General features: G+C 42.0%; 1 protein-coding gene across 1 annotated transcript in view; it reads right to left on the bottom strand.

The window, feature by feature from the left end:
• LOC101735011 (immunoglobulin alpha-2 heavy chain-like) overlaps positions 1 to 26755 on the bottom strand; it is a 40880-nt gene extending 14125 nt beyond the window's left edge. The window contains exon 1 of the mRNA XM_031891425.1: positions 26642 to 26755. The gene's annotated coding sequence lies outside the window, so the exon portion shown is untranslated. The remainder of the gene's footprint in view (positions 1 to 26641) is intronic.
• Between the last annotated feature and the right edge of the window lie 22 nt (positions 26756 to 26777).

Genomic DNA, 26777 nt, shown 5'->3' with positions numbered 1-26777 from the left:
TTAGGACAACAGCAGCCAAAGAGGAAGACACTTCCTTGTGCAAGACACTATATAGTCTGCCAAGGGGAGTGGTCAACCTGGCTAAACCTATAGGGGGTAGCCTAATAACTGTAATCTGAGTGTAGAGGGCTCTGCCCTATAACAGCACAGATAAGATAAGGATAGGGGATAACACCATAGGGAGCTTAACCTTATGGGTCCCTACATTCACCCGGGGGAGGAATCCATTCCGACCCGGCAATGGTAAATAACAATAAGTACACTTTTCAAGCAATAACAGTAGTGCATTGATTTAGTGCAAAAATACAGTACCCATACATCCATTTCTGATACCCTCTCCTGAGGAGTATCCGGTACATTGGATAGCTGCAAAGAAAAGTTAGGCACATACAGCAACTTTTTATGAAATTATATACACTTTGAGTGTCCTGTAGGATCACTCCAGTGCACACATGGGAAATGCTCCTGAAGTACAGGTTCCCAGGCACCTTCTTAGCTGTAACAGAATTTTGATTTAAACAAAATATTAACTGTTTTGTTACTAGTTACGGTACTGTAAACCATATACAATCATGAGTGTCCAAGGGATCACTCAGGCACAATACTTAGAGCAAATCTTGAGTCACCTTCCTGACCACTACAGGGGTGCTCAGGCACACACTTAAGAGATCCGTGATATACCACCTGTAACCTGCAACAGGGGCATAACAGATACACTTACACATGGGAACGATCCTGCCTTCATTCAGGTGTCCCAGGTCCTTTAGCTTAAAGAGAAAAAGGTTAGTGCAAACAATAGTTAACTCTTTAGACATTCATGGCCCCACCCAAGCCAACTTTATTAGTCCATTCCTTCCCACCCTAGCCCAGTGTTCATGAATCTCCCGACATGCACTTCGTAGGTGTGGGTTAGGCAATGGGTCCTCCCCTGGTGAGGTTGAGGTAGAAGTTGTAGTGAGGTGGGGGCTCAGCAGTCTTTTTAGAGCCAACTATGTACACAAATTAATGTCTCAGCAGTGCCTCCTTTGGGAGGAGAACAAACCCACCACTGAGGGGTAAACGAAGGAAGAAGTCTCTGTTTGCTCAATACCGTGAGTCCAGAGTAGGGATTTCATCCCAAATGCAGAAGGAGGGTACTGGCCAGTCGCTCAGTCCCTATTAAATGTTCCTACAGTGCCCAGCCGGTGCCACTGTGGATAAATCATCTGGAGGCCCCAAACCTTTTTAGGGTTTCATCTAGCGACAGATAATAGGAGGGGTGAGGCTTGTCGATCCTGCCTCCTCCTGGGAATTGAGCATTCATGCTGAAGTATTTCTCCTCTTGGAATTTACCGCAGCTTTTTACATAGTGCTTGAGGATGGTCCTCCCAAACCACCACTCGTGCATGGTATTACCAATAAATTCCACATCTCGGCTCCTCCTTTCGGGGTCGCTGTGGAAAACACCTTCTTTTCCGATGTCAGCTCTCCTTATGATTTCGCCATACAGCCACTCCTGTACCTTCTTTTCGACTTCATCGAAAACCCACTCTGGGGCATAAGGCATGCAGTATCCCCAGAGGTCCCTCACGTGTGTATTTATCATACGTTGGACACGGGACACTGACCTCATTTTGGCGGGATCTCCTCGGCCTGGCAAGACCCAATAAGCCTGATTCAGACCAGGCACGGCCCCTCTTAGTGGCACAGTGAGTAATGACAAAACAGGCTCTGCAGGAGGCTGTTCAGGCATCAAGGTGGCATAACTAGGAGGTTGTTCACTCCTATCCACCCATATGGTGGTGGTCCCGTCAGTGGCCCATTCTTTTGCCTCCTCTGCGGGCTGTTCTTTAATAGGAGAGGAAGGCTTGGTTGCTACGCTAGGTACACGGCCTCTCCCCCTAGCAACCGACTTACGCTCCCCCATAGTGGTTGGAAGCTCCTCCCCCGAGCTGACTCCACGCGGGCTGTCTTTTACTGTATCCCCAGCCGGGGATACTGGCCCTACTGCCACACTATGCTTGGAGGAGGTACTGCGCCCCCCTGGTGAGGATGCTGGGGTAAAGGGCTCCGCCTCCGCGGAGAGTTCTGACCGTCCCGACAGCTTTCTTAACCCTTGTACAAAGGGCCCCGGTATTGGTCTCCCTTTAGGTGGCCTGGATTCTTGGTAGGGGCCTATCCAGCAGTCATAAAAACAATAACTGCAGTGACTTTTGAAGTCTTTGGCCTCCTCAGTGAGGTCTGTGCCACACCGCCCACAATATGGGACTAATTCCCTCACCCCCATATCGGTGAGCCTTTCACCATAAGTGCCGCCCCATATGTAGCGGGCACCCGTATCAATCACTGGGGGGTCTCTGAGGGTAAATCCCTTGGATTTTGGTTCATCCAGGACCTCCCAACCATCCCACCCTTTGTCTGCCATGATGGGATTTGACGGTGGGGTTTAGCAGTTTTAAGCACAATTTATCCTGGCTGCAGCCGCAGGCTCAGGTACTAACTGACAATAGTAGCACAACCACCCGCTCCTAAGAGAGCTGCCCCACTATGTGGCTTGGCTGGGCGCGGTGGTGATTGCAGTCTCTGTACGTTCAGGCGCAGCCGCGGTCTGAGCTAAGAAAGGTACAAAGTTATTATAGTTGGGGTACGCCCGTATAGTCCCTCGCATCCGCGTAGGGCAGTGCAGTACCCAAAATCTGGCACAATTATTGTATGGCCGGCCGCACTGTTTAAGCCGCCCCACTATGTGGCTTGGCGGTGCGGTGTATAATATAGCAGGCCTCCTCCCCGGTGGATTTCTTACCCGCAGCCGCGGTGTATGAACTAGAGGAGTTTCGTGGCCGAATGTGCAGCCGCGCAGTTTCTGTTAAGCTGTGGAGTAATACTGGATATCCCTCAAGCAGCCGCTGGGGTTTTATCCGCACTATAGCAGGAGCTGGAACAAGCACGTCCGCACTCTACTAAGACACTCCACAAAATGGCGGCGGGTGACGTGTGTCCGGGAGCCGCCCTTTGAGATCTCGCGTCTGGATCTTTCCTTCACGCGAGACTCCCCTTCGCGCCAAATACCTCCCGCGTCACATAGAAAGTGCGCGAAAACAGCAGGGGTTGATTGACAGCGCAGGGAACCAATGGGAAACGGTTAAAGAGCTCCAGAAAACCGAACCCACGGCCAATTACAATTTAGATTTTGCGATGCAGGCTAGCCTTTTGCCTCTCGGGTCCGGCAGTGCCTGTCAGTGATTTTAAAGGCACAATACACACAGTGTTTCCTAGCCCCACAAATACGTTGGGCACCAATGTAACACTTGTTTGGCTTAATAGGGGTATTATTCCCAGGCTAGTTGGACATTAGAGCACGTCTTACAGCAACCCCCTTTCCCAGGATGGGCCTCCGCTATATGGGAGCTATGTCAGGGGCTATATGGTGTTGCTGAACTACAACTCACACTGGTGTTGTGCAATATAATAAGTGATAGGACGCCAGGAGCTCTTGCAGTTAACTGGATAATACTTTATTGGGCAAAGGCACATATGGAATAGTGCAGCAGGGTATATACTCACAGTCACAGCAGTATAGAACTTGGTCACAATGGATACAGCAGATGTGACACTTAAGGAAACAGTATAGCCCACTTGAAGGATATGCAGAGTATTAGCTGTATGCCCAGGAATGGATGCCCTTTACTAAAACGGATCCCTTCCAGCCAACTATGGTTCAGGGTGAGGAACTGCCTGAAACCTACGTCTTAACTGTGGTCCCTACAGCAAGGCATACAGAGCCTGGGTTATACTAAACCCTTACAGTCTCCTTTGATGGGGCTAGTGCTGCCCTTACTAAATAAGCTGACTATGCTCACCACTCCTAGAGGGTGCTATTACATATAACTGACTGTGCTGGCTTGATCTCATTCACGGGGCCCTGTCCCCGACTTACAAATTGGCAGGTTCTCCTTACTGGGGCCAAATGCCTCAGGCTCAGTGACGTGCAGCCTTAGGACAACAGCAGCCAAAGAGGAAGACACTTCCTTGAGCAAGACACTATATAGCCTGCCAAGGGGAGTGGTTAACCTGGCTAAACCTATAGGGGGTAGCCTAATAACTGTAATCTGAGTGTAGAGGGCTCTGCCCTATAACAGCACAGATAAGATAAGGATAGAGGATAACACCATAGGAAGCTTAACCCTATGGGTCCCTACAGTTGCATCAGGGCAGCACTGAGTGCCAAATTTTCCCTGGCTAACATAAGACCTAAGATCACTAGACTAGGATACAGAACATGGTATGTCACAACATAGCAGCATTTAAAAGGCTAAATGCAGAGGGAATATTAGCTAATTGCTAGTTCAGGAAACCCCCATCCTTGAATCAATTCTGCTTTCTTTCCAGAATACTGCTCACTCACATCTTCCCCATGAGATTTTACTGAACTGTGCAGTTACATCTCATTCTTTCTGCAAGTCATGGCAACACTATAGAACTGTGCAGTGCCATCTAGTGACTATTGTAACTGTTAGCTTAGACCTAAGACTTTGGTGGATACATATTTTACATTTACTAAATTAAAAAAAAAAACACAGTACAGTAGCTTTTTTCCCACCATAGGAAATAGCAAATTTATCAATAACAACGCAAACTGTGTGTGAAAAAGCAGATGTATAAACCACATTAGAAAACCTTGAGGTAAAACATGATGAACATGTGAACTATTTCAAGTATTGTTTTATTTTAGTATATTTCACTTAAAGATTTCTTTCTTGACAGCCAACTTGATCCCGCCAATGCTATATCCATGGCTGCTCTCACATCACAAACAACCAATCCCCTAAGAACCATTACTGCTAAACTCTGTCTGCACCCCCACAGAATATGTATGGCTTGGCAAATGTGAATGCACATAACCATAAACATATTTAAATATGCAGCTGATTTATGCACATCCATATTACATTTTATAAGTGAAGTTGTAACTGTTCTTGTAACTGGGAGAATGAGTGGTAGCAACATTGAAGGTCTGACACAGTGCACAGCCTGCCACATGTATGCAGTTGTGGAACAACAGTTCCAAAGTGCATACCTCTGTTGTGGATGTGAGCGAATTGCCACTTTAGAGGCTCGCGTTAGAGTCCTAGAGGAACACGTCGCAACACTGCGTTCAATCAACAATCTTGAGAGGGGTCTCTTGTTAACTGAACAAGAACTAGTGGGGTCAGATAGTAGGGGGGGAGGGGAGCAGCAAAAGGATGATAGGGCAGTAAGCTGGGTGACAGTTAGAAAATCTAGTGTGGGGAAAAGGAAAAGGGAGGCTGCTCCAGGGTTTGCGCATCCCAACAGATTTGCCAGATTGTGTGAAGAAGATGGGAGTGTGAACTCTGGACTGGCGGTTCTAGGTGAGGCTGATCTCTCTAACAGCCGGGAGACCAGTTTCACTAGTAGTGGTGGGGAGGAGAGCAGAGCTAGGCCTAAACAGATGGTGGTTATAGGGGATTCGATCATTAGGAAAGTGGACAGGGTAATCTGTCAAGCGGATCGCTACAACCGGACAGTTTGCTGTCTTCCTGGTGCCAGGGTTCGGCATGTGGTTGATCGGGTTGACACATTATTGGGAGGGGCTGGGCATGACCCGGCTGTCTTGGTACATATCGGTACTAACGACAAAATGAACGGTAGGTGGGGGACTTTAAAGAGTGAGTTCAGGGATCTAGGCTCTAAGATTAGGCAAAGGTCCTCCAATGTCATTTTTTCGGAAATTTTGCCGGTGCCACGTGCAAGTTTAGGGAGACAGCGGGAGCTTAGGGAGCTAAATGCGTGGCTAAAGTCTTGGTGTAGGAAGGAAGGGTTTGGGTTCCTAGAGCACTGGGCTGACTTTTCCTTGGGGTACAATCTATACAGCCCTGACGGATTGCACCTCAATGGAAGGGGGTCTGCTGTGCTAGGGGAGAGAATGGTTAAGAGGTTGGAGGAGTGTTTAAACTAGACAAGGGGGGGGTGGGTGAGCTAGAATTCCATGGGAAAATTAGTGTAGACGGGGTAGGGGGACTAGCAAAGGGTTGTGGGGGAGGAGTGGGGGGGGCATATAGTTTATCAGATAAGGAGCTTCCGTTACAAGGAAAGCAGTCTCATAATTGCCTTAGCTCTAATTCTCCCTTAGCTAATGTAAACATCAGAGGGAGAAGTAATAATCTCCGCTGCATGCTGGCTAATGCGCGTAGCTTGTCGGGTAAATTAGGGGAGCTGCAAGCTATTGCATGTATTGAAAATTATGATTTAATAGGTATCACTGAGACCTGGTGGGATGATAAATGCGACTGGGCTGTGAATTTAAATGGTTATACACTTTTTAGGAGGGACAGAGAGATTAAAAAGGGTGGAGGGGTTTGTCTTTACGTAAAGTCAGACTTAAAGCCATGTAATAAAGACATTACCAATGAAAACGTCGAATCTCTTTGGGTAGAAATTTCAGTAGGGCTGAAGGTCACAAAGAAAATGATCATTGGTGTATGTTATAAACCACCCCGTATAGATGAGGGGGATGAGGCCCAGCTATTGTTGCAAATGGAGGAGGCTTCAAAACTGGGTCAAGTTGTTGTTATGGGGGACTTTAATTATCCGGACATTGACTGGAGTAATGGGGTGGCTAAGTCAGAAAAAGCTAGTAGGTTTGTAAATATGCTAAATGACAACTTTTTATTTCAGGCAGTTCAAGAACCCACTAGGAATGACGCTATTTTGGACCTGGTGATTTCTAATAATAATGAACTTATCTCTAACATTTGTGTGGGTGAGCATTTGGGGAACAGTGATCACAACATGGTCTCCTTTGAGATAATGCTGCAGAGACAGCGCTATAAGGGAGTAACTAAAACACTCAATTTTAGACGTGCAGACTTTGCCAGTATAAGGGCATCTCTGCAATGTGTCAACTGGGAAAGGCTTTTCATGGGGTTAGACACAGAAGGAAAATGGAACATCTTTAAAACATTGCTTTGTAGGTATACACAACAGTATATCCCCCTTGTAAGCAAGGAGAGGCATCGCAAAGCGAAACCTTTATGGCTGAATAAAAGTGTTATTGTCGAGGTTGGTAAGAAAAAACGTGCTTTTAGGGCATTCAAGTTAGCTGGGACAGCGGAAACTTTCATCAGGTACAAGGAAGCAAATAAAGCATGCAAAAAAGCTATCAGGCAAGCTAAAATAGAAATGGAAAGGGATATTGCTGCTAGGAGTAAAAAGAATCCTAAATTATTTTTTAATTATGTGAATAGTAAAAAAATGAAGCAAGAAGGGGTGGGAACTTTATTATCACGGGGGGGTACGTTGGTTGATGAAAACGGGGAAAAAGCTGAAATTTTGAACTCTTATTTTTCATCTGTCTATACATCTGAGGAGCCAGATAATGAAGGCTTCCCTTGTAATATGCCCAGTTCTAGTAATTTAGCTACTGACGCATGGGTCACTCGGGAGGAAATTCAAAAGAGACTTGAACATGTAAAGGTAAACAAAGGTCCAGGGCCGGATGGGATTCATCCCAGGGTATTAAATGAGCTGAGCGCTGTGATTGCCAAACCTCTTCACTTAATTTTTCAGGATTCATTGAGGTCTGGCATGGTGCCAAGAGACTGGCGGATTGCTAATGTGGTGCCGTTATTTAAAAAGGGATCCCGTTCTCAGCCTGAAAACTATAGGCCTGTTAGTCTGACATCAGTAGTAGGAAAACTTTTGGAAGGGGTAATAAGGGATAGGGTACTTGAATACATTGCAGTTCACAATACTATTAGTTTGTGCCAGCATGGTTTTATGCGTAACAGATCTTGCCAGACTAATTTAGTTGCCTTTTATGAGGAGGTGAGTAGGAACCTTGATGCTGGAATGGCAGTTGATGTCATCTACTTGGACTTTGCTAAAGCGTTTGATACAGTACCTCACAGAAGGTTAATGATCAAATTAAGGAATATTGGCCTAGAACATAATATTTGTAATTGGATAGAGAACTGGCTGAAGGATAGAGTACAAAGAGTGGTTGTAAATGGAACATTTTCTAATTGGACCAGTGTGGTTAGTGGAGTACCGCAGGGGTCAGTCCTTGGGCCTTTGCTGTTTAACTTGTTTATTAATGACCTGGAGGTGGGCATAGACAGTATTGTTTCTATTTTTGCTGATGACACTAAATTGTGCAAAACTATAAGTTCCATGCAGGATGCTGCCGCTTTGCAGAGCGATTTGACAAAATTAGATAACTGGGCAGCAAACTGGAAAATGAGGTTCAATGTTGATAAGTGCAAAGTTATGCACTTTGGTAGAAATAATATAAACGCAAACTATCTACTGAATGGTAGTGTGTTGGGGGTATCCTTAATGGAGAAGGATCTAGGGGTTTTTGTTGATAACAAGTTGTCTAATTCCAGGCAGTGTCATTCTGTGGCTACTAAAGCAAATAAAGTGCTGTCTTGTATAAAAAAGGGCATTGACTCAAGGGATGAGAACATAATTTTGCCCCTTTATAGGTCCCTGGTAAGGCCTCACCTTGAGTATGCAGTGCAGTTTTGGGCTCCAGTCCTTAAGAAGGATATTAATGAGCTGGAGAGAGTGCAGAGACGTGCAACTAAACTGGTTAAGGGGATGGAAGATTTAAACTATGAGGTTAGACTGTCGAGGTTGGGGTTGTTTTCTCTGGAAAAGAGGCGCTTGCGAGGGGACATGATTACTCTGTACAAGTACATTAGAGGGGATTATAGGCAGTTGGGGGATGTTCTTTTTTCCCATAAAAACAATCAACGCACCAGAGGTCACCCCTTTAGATTAGAGGAAAGGAGTTTCCATTTGAAGCAGCGTAGGTGGTTTTTCACGGTGAGGGCAGTGAGGTTATGGAATGCCCTTCCTAGTGATGTGGTAATGGCAGATTCTGTTAATGCCTTTAAGAGGGGCCTGGATGAGTTCTTGATCAATCAGAATATCCAAGGCTATTGTGATACTAATATCTACAGTTAGTACTAGTGGTTGTATTTATAGTTTATGTATGTGAGTGTATAGATTGGTAGGTGTGGGTTAGGTGTGCTGGGTTTACTTGGATGGGTTGAACTTGATGGACACAGGTCTTTTTTCAACCCTATGTAACTATGTAACTATGTAACAGCAACCAGTCAGTAATAAGTAATACGTTTTGGAAGTCTATTACAGGCTGGGAAATAAAAGCAACGACCTAACATGATACTAGCATTAACATGCAGTATCATTCATGGGGGGAGTTTTCTGCCCCCATGAAACATGAAATCGGGGTTCTTATGTACTTTATGGTAAGTATGGTTTTATGCAGTGCACTTGATTTAATTGGTTCACACATACAGTGAAGATGCACAATAATAATGCACCTTTGTTTGTCTTCCATCTCCTTTAATTTTCTAGCATCAACAAATCATGAGGCTGCAGAGTTGTAATATAAGAGAACAAAAATAATTCAGAACACTGATGGCTAATGGCACATATAAAAACACCACCACAGAAAATTTCTGTGTATTTGGTATTGTAATTGCTAAGCAATTCCTTGTTTCTTTATATTCTCTGCACTGCTTCTCCTGACTCCTAAAACAATATAGCAGAGTCAGACTGTCCTCTAACCAAGCCTCCTGTTCCCACAATGCCGTGCACATTTTATGATTAGCAGACCTATGAAGAACAATTATGAGATTGTCGGTTCAGCCTGTCCTTTATATGCACTGCCTGTTCCTATTCCCTTTTCATTTACGTAAATGCTGCCTGTCAGTTTTGTAAGCCTCAGATGATAGAGGTTTCTACCAACTACAGTTATGTAAAACAGTGCTGTCCAACTGGCGGCCCGCAGGCCACATTTGACTTGCAACCCTCATTTGCGTGGCCCCAATTGTCGGGCTGCTGTGATTGCTTTAAATGGTATCAGTACTGTGATTAACTGGCCCCCTGTATTATTCACACCTCAGACTGACTGTGAACCCTTGTATTTTCCACACCATTAAGCCCCATGTATTGTTCACATCTGTAAATCCCCCTGCATTGTTCACAGATGTAAGCCCCATGCACTGTTCACACCTTAAATCCAGTATTTTTTCAGTATTCCTGTAAGACCTCAGACTCCGACTGTAGGCACCCACATTGTTCACCTGTTCACACCTCAGACAGACTGTAGAAGCAGTGCCGACATTATGTCACTATATGTACTGCCTGCCCTATGCTGCCTGTGTACGCCATACTTTTTCTGCCCTTTGCTGCCTGTGTGTGCCATATTCTGCCTGCCCTATGCTGCCTGTGGGAGGTGAACCTAGTGTGTGTTTGTTCTGGGAATTTGTTAGCAGGTCTCTAAAGTGTGATTATGTGCTGGGGGTTGCTGTGCTATTCACAGGGGAGACATATGGATTTAAGGGTATGTCTTAATAATATAATATGACATAATAAACATCTTTCACAGTGAAAGGCGATATGCCTGCAGTGAGCACCAATTATGCTACCACCATTAATGTGGGTATGATCTTGTGATCTGAAGTGGGTGTTTTTTAAAAAGGAGTGGTCAAAACTGGCTTCCATTATCAGCCCTCCATGACATAGGCCAGAAAAATTCCAGCCCTCGGTACCACTGAAGTTGGACAGCAATGATGTAAACTATAAGAAAAACCTTTGATCTACCCTGTTTCAAGAGCACATTTTCTTCCAAATCATCCATGCCAGATGAACTGTGTAGGAAGTGGCAGGAACTAGTAATAAAGTCCTCCTCTACTAACCATGTTTCATATACAGTGGAGGAAATAATTATTTGACCCCTCACTGATTTTGTAAGTTTGTCCAATGACAAAGAAATGAAAAGTCTCAGAACAGTATCATTTCAATGGTAGGTTTATTTTAACAGTGGCAGATAGCACATCAAAAGGAAAATCGAAAAAATAACTTTAAATAAAAGATAGCAACTGATTTGCATTTCATTGAGTGAAATAAGTTTTTGAACCCCTACCAACCATTAAGAGTTCTGGCTCCCACAGAGTGGTTAGACACTTCTACTCAATTAGTCAACCTCATTAAGGACACCTGTCTTAACTAGTCACCTGTATAAAAGACACCTGTCCACAGAATCAATCAATCAAGCAGACTCCAAACTCTCCAACATGGGAAAGACCAAAGAGCTGTCCAAGGATGTCAGAGACAAAATTGTAGACCTGCACAAGGCTGGAATGGGCTACAAAACCATTAGCAAGAAGCTGGGAAAGAAGGTGACAACTGTTGGTGCGATTGTTCGAAAATGGAAGGAGCACAAAATGACCATCAATCGACCTCGCTCTGGGGCTCCACGCAAGATCTCACCTCGTGGGGTGTCAATGATTCTGAGAAAGGTGAAAAAGCATCCTAGAACTACACGGGAGGAGTTAGTTAATGACCTCAAATTAGCAGGGACCACAGTCACCAAGAAAACCATTGGAAACACATTACACCGCAATGGATTAAAATCCTGCAGGGCTCGCAAGGTCCCCCTGCTCAAGAAGGCACATGTGCAGGCCCGTCTGAAGTTTGCCAATGAACACCTGAATGATTCTGTGAGTGACTGGGAGAAGGTGCTGTGGTCTGATGAGACCAAAATAGAGCTCTTTGGCATTAACTCAACTCGCTGTGTTTGGAGGAAGAAAAATGCTGCCTATGACCCCCAAAACACCATCCCCACCGTCAAGCATGGGGGTGGAAACATTTTGCTTTGGGGGTGTTTTTCTGCTAAGGGCACAGGACAACTTATTCGCATTAACGGGAAAATGGACGGAGCCATGTATCGTGAAATCCTGAACGACAACCTCCTTCCCTCTGCCAGGAAACTAAAAATGGGTCGTGGATGGGTGTTCCAGCACGACAATGACCCAAAACATACAGCAAAGGCAACAAAGGAGTGGCTCAAGAAGAAGCACATTAAGGTCATGGAGTGGCCTAGTCAGTCTCCGGACCTTAATCCAATAGAAAACCTATGGAGGAAGCTCAAGCTCAGAGTTGCACAGAGACAGCCTTGAAACCTTAGGGATTTAGAGATGATCTGCAAAGAGGAGTGGGACCAACATTCCTCCTAAAATGTGCGCAAACTTGGTCATCAATTACAAGAAACGTTTGGCCTCTGTGCTTGCAAACAAGGGTTTTTCCACTAAGTATTAAGTCTTTTTTTGTTAGAGGGTTCAAAAACTTATTTCACTCAATGAAATGCAAATCAGTTGCTATCTTTTATTTAAAGTTATTTTTTCGATTTTCCTTTTGATGTGCTATCTGCCACTGTTAAAATAAACCTACCATTGAAATGATACTGTTCTGAGACTTTTCATTTCTTTGTCATTGGACAAACTTACAAAATCAGTGAGGGGTCAAATAATTATTTCCTCCACTGTACATATGCTGCACTAGAATATAATTCCTCTACATTCATTGCTTGACATGCCTTCAATTTTTTAATGTTAATAAATTAATATTACAGCGGAATAACAAAAGTCAAGCAATATGCTGAAAGGTTAAGACAAGCCAGGCTTCAGGAATTTAAAACCTGTCCCCAAAGCAAAATATCAAATCTTCAACCCTCCATATTGGTAGGTCCCCAGACACAGCAAAGTCTATGGGCTACACATAACCTTTGTATTTATCACATAATTTCCAAGCTTAAAAAATGTCAAAAATGAATCACAGCTAAAGTTTGTGGATAGGAGACAGTGTCCTTTCTCTGAGCTAATCACCAAGAACTGCTAGTTATGTGAAACACATAAGGAAATGCGGAAAAAAAACAAGATTTTCTCATGATCTCTTTAGAACCCCCCTGACAGATATTTGGCCAGTGGGAGAAAAACCAAGCCATACTACACAGGACAGAACATATAAACATCCCAGCAAAGCTTCCTTCCTTCTAACAGAATACATGCTGAATTATGGAGAAAAATCCTGTATCAAAACCGTGAGAAATCTAAAAATACCAGCACTTGTTTGTGTGTGTTTTGCATACAATTATTGTCCTGGACCTATAGGTGCATTTCACTTGTCACATGATGTTTTAATAACAATGAAGTATCTTGGGTGCAGTTTACTATTTTATATGTTATTTGGTCATAAAAAACCTTAGCTTACAAATCTTTTCTTGGCACAAAGGATTGAATTGTGCAGCTGTATCAACAAGAACAACTAATAAATTACATATTTTCTATCAGAGTGCAGAAGCAGGTTAATGTTTAGAGGCTGACTAGTGCTGGGCGGTATACCGGTAAAAACCGATCACCGGTGTTTTTTTTGAAACCGATATGCATTTTCTACATACCCCCATACCGGTGTGCTTGAATACTTCCGGGTGCGCACGTGACGTCAGCGCGCACGTGACGTCAGCGCGCACACTCTACAAAAGCGCCATCGCATTCAGAGTCGGATACCAATGTGAGCGGTCGGGGGTGGGGGTGCCTGGCAAGTAATTATATTTTATGTGAAGGGGATGGGGGGGTGTTATTTATGTGAAGGGGATGGGGGGGTTGTGATGGGGTGGGGGGTTATATTTATGTGAAGGGGATGGGGGGCTGTTTGGGGTGGGGTGGGGGGGGTGTGCGGATGGGGGGTGTTTGGGGTGGGGGGGTGTGTGCGGATGGGGGGTGTTTGGGGTGGGTTGGGGGGAGTGTGCGGATGGGGGGGTGTTTGGGGTGGGTTGGGGGGAGTGTGCGGATGGGGGGGTGTTTGGGGTGGGGTTGGGGGGTGTGTGCGGATGGGGGGGTGTTTGGGGTGGGGTGGGGTGGGGGGTGTGTGCGGATGGGGGGTGTTTGGGGTGGGGGGGTGCGTGCGGATGGGGGGTGTTTGGGGTGGGGTGGGGACGTGCGTGCGGATGGGGGGGTGGGGGGGCTGCGTGCGGATGGGGGGTTGTTTGGGGTGGTGGGGGGGTGTTTGGGGTGGTGGGGGGGGTGCGGGTGGCGGGTGTTTGGGGTGGTCACCTAATCATGCATGGGGAAAAAAAAATACCGTCAAATACCGTGATACCGATATAATTTTGAAAAATACCGTGATATAAATTTTTGGTCATACCGCCCAGCACTAAGGCTGACTGAATGAAATCCTGTTGTTGATGTCTGTTTTTAGACATCCTTAGCCAATTCAGCAAATTGGAATACAGGGAACAGACCAACCAATTTCAGAAGTAGTATAAATAAATGGAAAAGTGTTAGTAGTTTAGGGGTTGTTTACAAGTACAGGACAGAGAGCAAAACGTCATAGGGTTGATTCACTAAGGTGCGTTAAAATGAGCGCTATTTATAGCATGCGTTAAAAATGTTATCGTGTCTTAGTTTTCGCGTCTTAACACACGATTCACTAAAAGGATACTTGCGTTAATTTAGACGTGATGCTGTTTGCGTTATTTAAGTCGTGAAGACTATTTTCGTGCGGTATTTGACGCAGCACGCATAAACTGTCGCCGCGTGCGAAAAAATGCACGCCATATTAGCCACACGTGCCATTACTTTCGGAAAACTACTGTTCTGAAAATGACCATTTCCCTGCAAACTGGAGGCTATATGACTCTAGGGCCAACACATACTTGAATAAATCACACTGCAAAGTCCATATTGTGTTGCCAAAAGCTCATAAACTGTACTTTTCTATAATTACCGCCTGCCCCAAGTAGGTGTTAATTTTCGCACAGACTAATGCGATATTTAGTGCATCTAAGTGTTTGTGAATCATGCGTTAGTATTATTTCTGCGCGAGAATTAATGCAATGGTTACAATTAACACATTCGGTTGCGCGCTAACGACTTAAAGCACGCGATATGCGACTTAAAGCATGCAATAATATTTTAGCGAATCGCGCATTTTTTTTGCGTCAATTTTAATGCAAAAAAGCATGCAATAACGCTTATCGACTTTTAGTGGATCAACCCTCATGTGTTTTACAGACAGGCAGTAGATCAGCTTTTCTCTGTGTTTTTTCCACTGTGGAGAAAAAAAACACTCATTGACTCGAATTCATTTGGTGAAAGAAAAAAAATGCCTATTGATTCCAGTGGATTTTGAGTGAGAAAAAAACCCATTAATCCTATGCATTTGGCACAAGAAAAACATGGCAAAAACCCCTATTGAGTCCAATGCATTTAGCGCAATTTCTGTGAATTTTCCAACAAAAGAAAACATCACTACCAGTGAGTATACACAAGGTGCAAATTACAGTGAATACTTTTGCATTTTCATGCCAAAATCCATAGAAACATTGTTGGAGGGATTTGTATCCATTCAGCCAAAAGTTCATTAGGTTGGTACTGATGCTGGAAAATCAAGCCTGGAACAACCTCCCAGTTCCACAGGTTTTCAATTGAACATCAGAGTTCTGTGCATGTCAGGCAAATTATTTTACTTCCATCTTATGTTGTAACTAAGGACATATGTTTTTAAAAGGGGTGTCTAAATGAATTTGGTAAAAAATGTGCCCAGAAACGTTTGGCCATAAAGTGAATATTGTGAAAAAACATTTACACCACAAACTTTTTACATAAAAAAGTTTTCAGGTGAAATTTTAGCAAAATTAAGCCCTATTCATTTTTAATTTTAACCATGCTTTATATAAAGGCTTATACATATTGTACCAACAGCTTCAGTTTCACCTTCAGTTTATTTAAAACTTTAAAAGTATTTTATGCCACAATGCCCATTCTGATATAAGCAAGAATTGTTGGCACACTCTTTACTTCTTGGATCAGAGCCTCAGGGAGATAGCACTTCTATCACTATCAGTCTTAGTTTTTGGCTCAGTTTTAGCTTTTTCCCTCAGTTGCCAGTTCACACACAACTGCAAAGTGGAAGGACGGAAGACAGCAGGGTCAGGATCCGGCGGGCTTTGCCAGACAAATTTACCAGCTGCAAGTGGTCGGAAAATGAAATAACCATTTCAAAATGAAGTGGAATGAAGAAAATAGCTGAAAGGGAACATTTCAGAGCTCCCCTAGTAACGGAGGAAATGAGAGGGTAACATACACAGCTGCAGGTCTCAGATGAAGGAATGCTGATTCTTCATTTATCACTGACTCATTCACATCCTCTGCTGAATAAAAAGCATGAAATGAGGACGTTTCCTATCACTTTGTGTTGCTTACCAACTGGGCAATGATTAAATGTTGTAAGGAAATAAAGCAATTCTGTAATAAACCAGTCCTCGAATTTTAGACAAGTATTTCTTTTTCCTATGGAATCTATCCTGCAATTGTTTCACATTCTATTTATCCACTCCAATGCCACTAGGCCAGAGCAAAAGCCATAAAAGACATTTGTTCTGAGTTACCAGCATGCATCCAACCCTTAACTAAATCAGGGCTTAATCTGAGTCTACCAGTCTATAAAATTGTAATTAAAGTTTAATCTCTAACAATCTAATTAAAAAAAAAAACCTGACACCAGTAACACAGCACCTTAATACACACTTGGCAAATAACTGAATTGGGTGCCGCATTGTTTTCATGCGGCTAAGCAGTATACTGTAATATACACTTCATATACTTCCATAGATTTCAACACAGCTCTTTTTTTTAATGTGATCCTATTTAATTGTATATAATTGTATCTCATCCCTCTAATTCCCTTTAACCTCATCCCTTTAATATCACCTATGTATTGTGACATGCTGACTGCCTGTACACGCAATTTTGGGGGAATTAGCAATGGTAGGCAGGCAGGCACGCAGAGGATCTGGAGCATAGAGACAGGGACACCACGTCTTCAGGCAAAACACAGGTTTATTTAGGGCCAATTATTCGTCAACATACAGTTCATGGATATGATTTGTCCCTTCTTCAGGGCTCTCGCCTTCCACGGTAACTCACACTCAGGCTTCACATTAAACCTTGCTGACTCCTCTCAGCACTCATCCGCCTGGTCACTGCTCCTTGCAGTGACAGGAGGCACCCCAGAACCTCTGGGAGTTCCTGACACAGGCAGGCAACCTTCCTGCCCTGTACCCTGCTCTGAGAGACCTTACTCAGTGACTCCTGGCACTTCTTTGGGTGACTCCTCACTTGGTTACCGCTCCCTCTGCCCCTTGCAGTGGCAGGTGGCATCCCCAGCTCCTCTGGGAGTTCTTTACACAGCCAGGCAGCCTTCCTGCTCTGTGCCCCACTCTGAGAGTGACATTCACTGAGTCAAGAACCAACTTCAACTCAACCCCCCTGTATAATCATACAGCCTTTTTCTCTGCTGCTCATCTGCAGCCTAATCAGTCAGCTCCCTACAGCTGCCAACTGAAAATACTAAGTGGAGTATGGAATGGAGGGTCTTTCCTACTCTCCATTCATTCACTCCAGGGACCTATGCATTTGGCTTTTCCTAAGCCAGTAACATAAAACACAGCATTACCTGCTGCAAAACCAGGCATTTTTCCAGGTGCTACTTGTATCCCACCTTCAACACTGGTGGAAAACACACCAAACAGTGATCTTTTCCATTGCATCTCTCACAGTATGAAACATGTTGAAGAGTTTCTAATCAATCAAATGAGATGGGGAATTTTACTATGCTGCAAATATGTAGTAGGGATGCCTGAGAATGAAAAGCAAAATGGTATAAGCATTGCATTTCTTCCATAAAAGAAGTACCACCCTGGGGAAAAGAGTAATGATTCAATAAATTGGTGGTTACCAAACATGTGTCTTTGCACACCACAATCCACTTCATGGACCTCTCTTTGTGCTTGGGGGCATTGTTTGCTGAAACAAAAAAGGGTCCTCCCCAGTCTGCCACAAAGGTGAAAGTACACAATTCTCAAGAATATCTTTGTTTATTATAGCATTTTCTGTGCCTCAGTGGAATTAATCATGAGCCTAAATCATGAAAAACCCCCAAACCATAATAGTCCCAGTCCATTATTCCTCCACCACCAAACTTTACAGGTGGCATTGTGCATGCAGGCATATGTTCTCTTTTAACAAATGCTAGTCAGGGGATAGCAGGTATTTATGCTGTTAAAGTTGGCCTTCTCTAGTATATATATCAAAACCATGATAAGGACAAGAATACCTGATGTATTGCAGTTGCTCGTCCTCTCATTTTATTGCTGTGCTCAGGTCACGGAGGACATATTCAAATGTTATGGGACAATAGGTTGCCCTTTTTCAAGTATACTGTAATACCCCAAAATGTTTGATCCTCTCCTGTGTGTCCTGAGTACACAATTAAAATGGTGGTGTTACCTTTGCATCTGCCAGATCCGTTTATCAGAATGCCATGGGTAAAATTTGATGTTCTGTTGTGGGAGATTGTGTGGCCTACTGCTTCATGATTGCGCTGTTGTTGCTCAAAGATGTTTCCACTTCATCTAACAATCTTTTAAAATGCTCAAATCTATGAAACACAGAAGGTCACCAACCAATCATTTTAATCTATGAGGCCTGGGGTTTTCCAGGTTCTGTAGATGATTCCTATGTAGCCATGTATGATTCATAATTATAAAGACATCAGTTGCCAACCTGTTAGCAGATACATAATGCATCACCAAAATATGCCCCGCAGGGTTAGAACTAGGGGCAAGCAAGAGACATATAGGGCACAAGAGAAGGGAGTTCTAGGCACGTACCTTAGTTACCTGCCTTCCCCTAGTTCTAGCCAGAGTGGCATGAAACACTCCATGCTCCCAAAGGGTGGGGGGGGGCATGAGCACACTTGACATTTGGCCCAGCACTGATACCACCCACTGCATACCCTGGGAGAAAGGGGCTGGGGTAATAGATGGAATTTCACAGACTACTAAATCCCCCAGATTAGGAAGTAAGATAAGTACTGATTTACAGCTCTCTTAAACCTTATCCCTTATGCCACTATAGACATATGGTTGAACCCCCTCTATTCCACTGCAATGCAGAACCCTAGTCCAAACTACAATAATTTTAATTTGCATTGCATGAGTGTGAAAAAGAAAATCTAACATCTTCAACTCATAGTGCACTGTTTCCCATTTTATTAAAACAATATCATCTTATGTAGAGTACATTTATATCAGAAATACAAGGTTTTCAACTAAATGGATGCTGGTTAAAATGTATAAAAATCATAATCACGATACTACTTTTCTATTTTGATTGTATTTATGTTAAATACACATATGAAGAAGGCTGCATCTCTACTTTCAGGGTTATACCTTTTATGAAACAGAGAGAAAACATTCCAAAGGTTGCCTTCGCTAAAAAAAGCATCCAACATATATTATTCAGAAATACCCTTCCTCTTAAGTTTACATTGTGTAATTCTACTCTGCCCTTATTCCTAAAATATCTCTAAGGGGTGCACTCCATTAAAGGACAGGATAAAGTGACTAGCAGCCAAACTTCGATCTGACAATTGATACCTGTCTTTTTCTTGGTCTATTTCATGAACAACAAAAAGACTTTCCTGAAGGAGACACATTTTCTCTTAATGTAAATTTCCTTAAGATTTTTTTTCTATATAAAAGTACTAAGAAATGGGAAGAAGAGGCACAAAAAATGCCTTTCTGATATTAGAGCACAAACACTAACATCTGATATTAGCATCATTGTTCAAGCAAATGTATACAACATCATATTTTTATGTTTTAAAAAGCAAATATTTTATATGAAAGAAGATCTATAATATTTTTTTACTTTGACAGTGCAGTATGAGAGCATAGGTTGTTCAGTGTATCAGCTTTCTGTTTTGTTTTCTGTTTTATTCTAGGGCAAAAGTTTTCTGTGGTGTAAGTCCTCGTTTCATAACTAGGTAGGGCATAATTCATGCCACAAAGAAGAGCCAGTGGTGCTTAGCTGCTCCTGCCCAATATTACATTTGCACATAGTTCACATAATCTTTGCAGTAAATGCAGTAAAAGAAAATCAGTCCCCAGCTCTTATATTCCATGTATTTGAAATGGTTGTAGCCCCATACAAGACTAAAGCCTTTACTGGTCATGATCACCCAGATCATGCTGCACTTATGAAACAATTATTTACTTTTGTGCATTATTATACTTCTAATGTAATCTTTTTAGGGCATATTTGTAAAGCATTTATAACTTGCCTTTGATTACCATTCATTATTCTCTATAAGAAGTGAATTATATACAGGTATTCAAGGCAGCTTTATTCTGAGAATCAGATACAGTAAGTAGTGGACAGAAATATTTTTGAAGGTTCCACCCTTTAAACCACCTATTATCTGACATTACATTGCCAGGAATTTTTTTGGGAACCACTTCTGCACTGATAGGGTAATATCTGGTGCAGAAATAGACTGGAGTCTGTCATATTCTCATAAACTATATACTCTAGAAACAAAATACACTAAAGACAGTCAGTCAGTAACAGTGAGCCAGTTTAATGCATCATTAATGATTACTTAACTATTTCATTGTGGATGTGTATTTTACTAAAAGTTTTCACAGTGCAATTTTTATTTAATTTCCAAATCTTTAGGAGGAATATAAATGTTTGACTAATTCACTAAACTTGCCACTTTGCAGGATGATCTCAAATGTTCTGAGTAATGAATCTAAGGAGGATTGTACAAATCTGATTACTTTAGTAATAAACTTTTTTTTTTTTTTAAAAAACCCTCATAATAATGGGACGGATGCCTGGAGTCTAAAATCCACCCCCATTATATAACAAAGAGTCACACTTTTTTTACATTTTTTCACATTTCTCTTCACAACATGTTTATTGCGTATATGAGAAATTAAATTGGTGATCATTTGTGGAACTCTTTGCAGGGCACTGGGATTTGTAGACTATTCCTGGGCAACACAAATGTGATTGTTAGACAAAGTGGACAAGTAACTACCCTATGTATGTACAGAAAACAGTGACCATGTGGGTAAAACAAAGGGCTTCATTTGAAAGTGCTGTGCATAACTCTGGTACCAACTGTTTTTTGTTTTTTACAAAGGCTACAGTCAAGAAATAGATATTATGTTGTTGGTTGCTGGAGAATAAATAAAGAATGCATCAATACAAAACAGTTCTCCAGAGATGCATACTCTGGCAGAGCTGTGGGAAATACAACATAAGAAAGGAATTTAAGTCTCTTCCCTCATTGGTTGCTGGAATGGGGTTATACAAAAACAAATATGTTTCTGAGACTATTTTCTGTTTTTACTTTTTATGGCCTATGCTTGCACTCCCATGTGCTAATTAGCCCATTAATTATTTGCAATTTTTTTAACTGGTCATACCCCTTTTAAAATACATGCATTACCTCATACCATGTGTTATGTACCTCACAGGGTCCTCCTGAACAAGTGGGAGACAATAAGCTAACTACTTGAATTACATGTGTTTGTCTCTTTCTATGACAGTCTGTACTTATTCACATTGCAAGCTAATTGTATTAGACCAGTCTGCACAAATGCTGCAGTATGGAAATAAGATGAATGAAAGACTAGTGGTCTATTAATTGAAGATCACAAATGTTATTGTAACTTTTTCCCATCACTGTGAGAAGCTATTCAATGAAAAACTGCTAAGTAAAGGACACCAAGTAGATATTAGCTAAGATAGAAGCAGCATCAGAACACTAAAGGGGCCATTTACTAACACTCAGATTTTTTTTTTCTACCCCAATTCGGATTTTTAGCGCTAAAAGTCACAACTTTTTTGAGATTTACTATGTGTCCAAACGGCTAAATATCTGAATCCGACAATTTGCCAGCTAAATCTTGCCAAGATTGTGTAGAAGTCAATGGCAGATTTTCCTGGAAGATGCTTCTTTTGCTTCAAAACTTGTATTCATTTATACAGCACCTATACATTTACTGCAATATTCAGCCAGAGAGGTAAAACATACATTTGTATTGAAATACACTGTACTATTTGTTGGCTGTTTAAAAAGATACTGAACCAGAAATCAAACCTTTTTTTACATCTATTATAAACTTGTTTTTTTTGTTTTGTTTATGAGGGGGCAGCCATATTTGTGCAGCAGGAGTCCGTTAGCATTGGAAGCTATAACTGACAGCTTGAGTCGGGACAGTCAGGTTGGCAAAACAGTCAGGTTTAGGAACTTCAAGTAACAATTACTTACAAAAGCAGAACTATCAGCAAAAAATTATTGGAAACTTTTTATGTACATTAATATTTTAAACAGTTGTTTTTCAGTGTCAGTATCACTTTAATTGTGCTGTGCAGCAGTCTCTGTACAAGATTAGAATATAACAGAAATACAGAGAGTGTTTCAAAAGATAACTAGTAAACTTTGACTGGCTTCTCATTTACATAGTTACATAATTACACAGGGTTGAAAAAGGACCAGAGTCCATCAAGTTCAACCCTTCCAAGTAAACCCAGCACACACAACCTATACTTATCAATCTATACACTCACATACATAAACTATATATGCAACCATTAATACAAACTGTAGATATTAGTATCACAATAGCCTTGGATACTATGCTTGTTCAAGAACTCACCAGGCCACTCTTAAAGGCATTAACAGAATCTGAATCTGTCATTACAACATCACTAGGAAGGGCATTCCACAACCTCACTGCCCTCACTGTGAAAAACCACCTACGCTGCTTCAAATGGAAACTCCAACACACCAGAGGCCACCCCTTTAGATTAGAGGAATGATTTGTTTTTATGGGAAAAAGGAACATCCCCTATCTGCCTATAATCCCCTTGCAAGCGCCTCTTTTCCAGAGAAAACAACCCCAACTGTGACAGTCTAACCTCATAGCTTAAATCTTCCATCCCCTTTACCAGTTTAGTTGCACGTCTCTGAACTTTCTCCAGCTCATTAGTATCCTTCTTAAGGACTGGAGCCCAAAACTGCACTGCATACTCAAGGTGAGGCCTTACCAGGGACCTATAAAGAGGCAAAATTATGTTTTCATCCCTAGAGTTAATGCCCTGGTTGCTAGGGTCCAATTTAACCAAGCAACCACTTAGTGGTTTAAAAGAGAGTCAGGAGTGAATAGAGGGGGTCCTATATATAAAGATTAGTAAGAGTAAACTTAATAGGTCAATGAACCTGAATGAATGAAATTAGCTTCTTATTATTTTGTGTACCAGCATATTCATTTCACATTTGTTTCTTCCATACAGTATAGCACAGTGTACTACATGATATCTGGTATCGCGTTTTTTAAAATAGCAAAAGTGTGGATTTAGTCACCATGGTAATGTGGTTTGTTTTGTTCACATAGATTGTGGCAAAACAAGGATTCAGACTAGATGACTGTGATGCACATCTTTAAAAGGGTTCTTCACCTTTAAATTAACTTTTAGTATGATATAGAGAGTGCAATCTTGAGACAATTTGCAACTGGTCTTCATTTTTTTTTATTTGCAGTTTTTTAATTATTAAGCTCTTTCTTCAGCAGCTCTCCACAGCTTCAAATTTTAGCAGTCAGCAGTAATCTGGTTGCTAGGGTCCAATTTAACCTAGCAACCACTTAGTTGTTTGAAAGAGAGTCAGTAGTGAATAGAGGGGGTCTTATATAGAATGATTAGTAATACAAAGTAACAATAACAATAAAATTGTATTCTCAGAGTTGCATGCTGGGAGCAATAAAGCGCATTTGAAAGTTGGAAAGAGTCAGAAGAGGAAAACTAATAAATGAAGACCAACTGAAAGGTTTTTATGATCTAGTTACTAAAACTGCATCTCATTATGAATATACAAATTTACATGTAATTCAGTATAGGCTGCAGTACAACTTATTCTGGCACAGAGAGGCCATGTTATCCCCTGCATGTACTCGGATTATACATACCGCAACAGCTAAATAAAGCTGTTAAAGTTCAGAATAAGATCAATACAAATACACACCAAAGCTTATACAACACAAAAATATATGAATTATGTCAGGAGGGCAAAATTAATGCATTTGTTTCTGTAATGTAACAAGTCCTAAGCCACTGTAATACAATGTAATACATATTGCAGTTAGTGGTAACAAAATGAACCTGCAATATTTGACCACTTGATGGCAGAAGGATATTGTAGAATGTTGGGTTTTTGATTAATAAAATATGGCAGACATTTTGTAGGCCTGTTAATATGAAAACTATTAATGCTAGATTTAATGACACACATATTTGTGAAATAAAGTTAACTTTTTGTGCTGAGCAACATGATTCTTTATTTCAAAACAACCAGTGACTGATTCCTACACAGCTTTTCAGCTTACACCTCTGCTTCTGCATAGACTTTCTTACAGTCACAGGCCAGCATGTCTGCCAGTGGCCTCACTGATAAAATGTTTTCAGATACGAATATTATTAAGAGTATAAAAATATTAGAAATAGGAGGGGTGATATTCTTTTCCAGTAGATGTAATAAACCTTTTACACAGAGACAGAGACATGGCATATAGTAAGGATAACTCTGTGCCTTTTATTAGTATGTAAGGGTCATGCACTGGTGATAAGAACTGTATCAGAAAGGCTTAGGGCAATGGCACATGGGACAATTTAAAGTATTTTGCCCAAACGTTTTGTAAGTCATTCAGTGGGCCAAAACATGAACATTTTGTCACCCCTACTTTCACTTGAATGAAAAGTACAGTTGTATTTTCAAGCGATGATTGCCTATTGCAAAAATGCTTTCCCCACATTTGTGCGATTTCCATTCAAGTAAAGGGCAAATTTCAGCACTGTGTATATCACTTTAAGGAGAACAAAGAAGTAAGCTACGTTTTGGGGTTCTGTACCAGCCCAAGGCAACCACAGCCCTTTAGCAGGGAAGATCTGTGCCTCCAAAGTAGCTCCCAATCTTCTTCTCTGCTGATTCACTGCACATGCTCTGTGCTGCTGTCACTTACTGAACTTAGGGACAAGGCTGAGGTACAAGACAAGGCTGATTAGTAATTAATTTAAAATCTTATTAGGCTAATGCCACACGTACTGTATGGTGCATATTTTCGAGCCGAAAAACGCTTGCTGTACTCTTAGAACTCCCCTACCTGTGCCTGCACCCAGGAACATGTAGCCAATATCCACATAAAAACACAAGAAAATGCAAAGTCTCGAGTTTTTATGCGGATATCGGCTACATGTGCCTGCACCTGAGCGTATTCAATTCATTCCGGTGAAGGCACAGGTAGGAGCAAATTTTCAGCAAGCACAAGTTATTTTTAGTGCCATACGCTACGTGTGGCATTAGTCTTAGAAACCAGCACAAACTGCATTAAAGTTTAATAATCACCATTGTAGCATCATGATATTTAAATCTAATTTTCTACTTGAAGATTTGAGACACCCCCTAAGGCTAATGCCAGACGAGGCGTAGGGCGGATATTTTCGGCAAGCGGAAAAGCGCTTGCTGAAAATTCCGCCCTACGCCTGCACCTGAATGAATGAGATACGCTCGGGTGCAGGCACATGTAGCCGATATACGCATGAAAAGGCGAGATAATGCAAAGTCTTGTGTTTTTATGCGTATATCGGCTACATGTGCCTGCACCCGAGCGTATCATTCGGGTGCAGGCACACGTAGGAGGCATAAGGCCTATATTTTGCATCTTCAGTTAGGCATCATCTTAACCATGTAACTTCTGGGTGACGGTATAAAGTTAATGTTCTGTTTCCAATGATAACAGCTAAAAGATCTCCTTTACATTAAATTAATATTCAAGGTAGAAGTTGTGGTAACGGTATAACCAATTTTCTATATCACTAGTCCTCTTCTAATTTAACTGTTACCAGGAAACCTGGTAAGTAATAGGAGTCGCGGGTGGAAAACCCTTTCGCATCTCTTCGGTATGTCAAAGTCAGTATTCAGAGATCTATGGCGGGCGACTGAACCGCTCCGTGGGTCCTTAACCTTAGGGGTATTTTACAACTGCAACTGCACGAACTGTGCAAAAATATTCCTTGGGCACTCCTCTCATTTTCATAGTTGTGCTTGTGCTGCTCAGTCCAACCTGTCTCCTGTTCTGAATTGCGCACAGTGCACACAGGGGAACCATGGAGTTACCACCACAAAGTTTCCTCAGTAACCTGAGACAATCGGTGTATGTTATTTTTCCTGCCAGTAAATGGAGTTAAAATATTTTTAGCCCAATCTCATCCAATTTAAAACACATTTACAATAGAATTTTGCCCCCCCCCCCACACACACATAAATCTATTGTAAATGTATTTTATATTGGATGAGATTGGGCTAAAAATATTTTTTGCTCAGCAAGATGAAACTTTGCACGTTGCCAGGCAGGGTTGTAAATGAGCCCTTGTCACTCACCCCTGGCTGATACCTGCTCAATCCCCATTCATGCGCAACTGAGACAGACACTCCTCTATTAGCTGGAGCCTACCCTACTCTCAGTGAATCAGGAAAATATAGAAAAGGTGAAAATACCATGGGGAGTATTTACAAGTAGAAATAGCCGCTAACCATATTCCTGTGATTTTAAAACCCAATTGCTCGTCACTTTAAATAGTAAAATAAAACAACACCTCACAAAGGAACAAATAGATATTTTAGCCACTTCCAAGTATCAGCTCCATGCGGCTGCCCCTTACACGGGTACCAGTCCCTGTGTCCAAAATAGTCTGATGTGATTTCCCCACATGAAAGGCAAAAGGGGAGGCATATTCTAAACAGGTGTAGTGTTTTTGTTAGTCTCACCCCAGATTTTTTATCCTATATTTGGACAGCACTTTCTTATTCTGGTGCTTTCATTTATGTAATGTTGAGCATATGCCACCCTGGATTGCTTTACCTCCGCGCCTTTAAAGTTCCCATGCGTTTGGCATTTTTCACACGATCCCTAACTCTGCAGCCCTCCCTGCTTCAGCTCCGTTAGGCCAATGTCACTCCCTCCACTGTCCCACAGCTTTAGTCCTGCCCCTTTAATA

The sequence above is a fragment of the Xenopus tropicalis genome, chromosome 8, assembly GCF_000004195.4.
Source record: "Xenopus tropicalis strain Nigerian chromosome 8, UCB_Xtro_10.0, whole genome shotgun sequence".
Classification (NCBI taxonomy): domain Eukaryota; kingdom Metazoa; phylum Chordata; class Amphibia; order Anura; family Pipidae; genus Xenopus; species Xenopus tropicalis.
The sequence above is the reverse complement of the archived record's forward strand: the minus strand, read 5'-3'. Positions and strand labels throughout refer to the sequence as shown.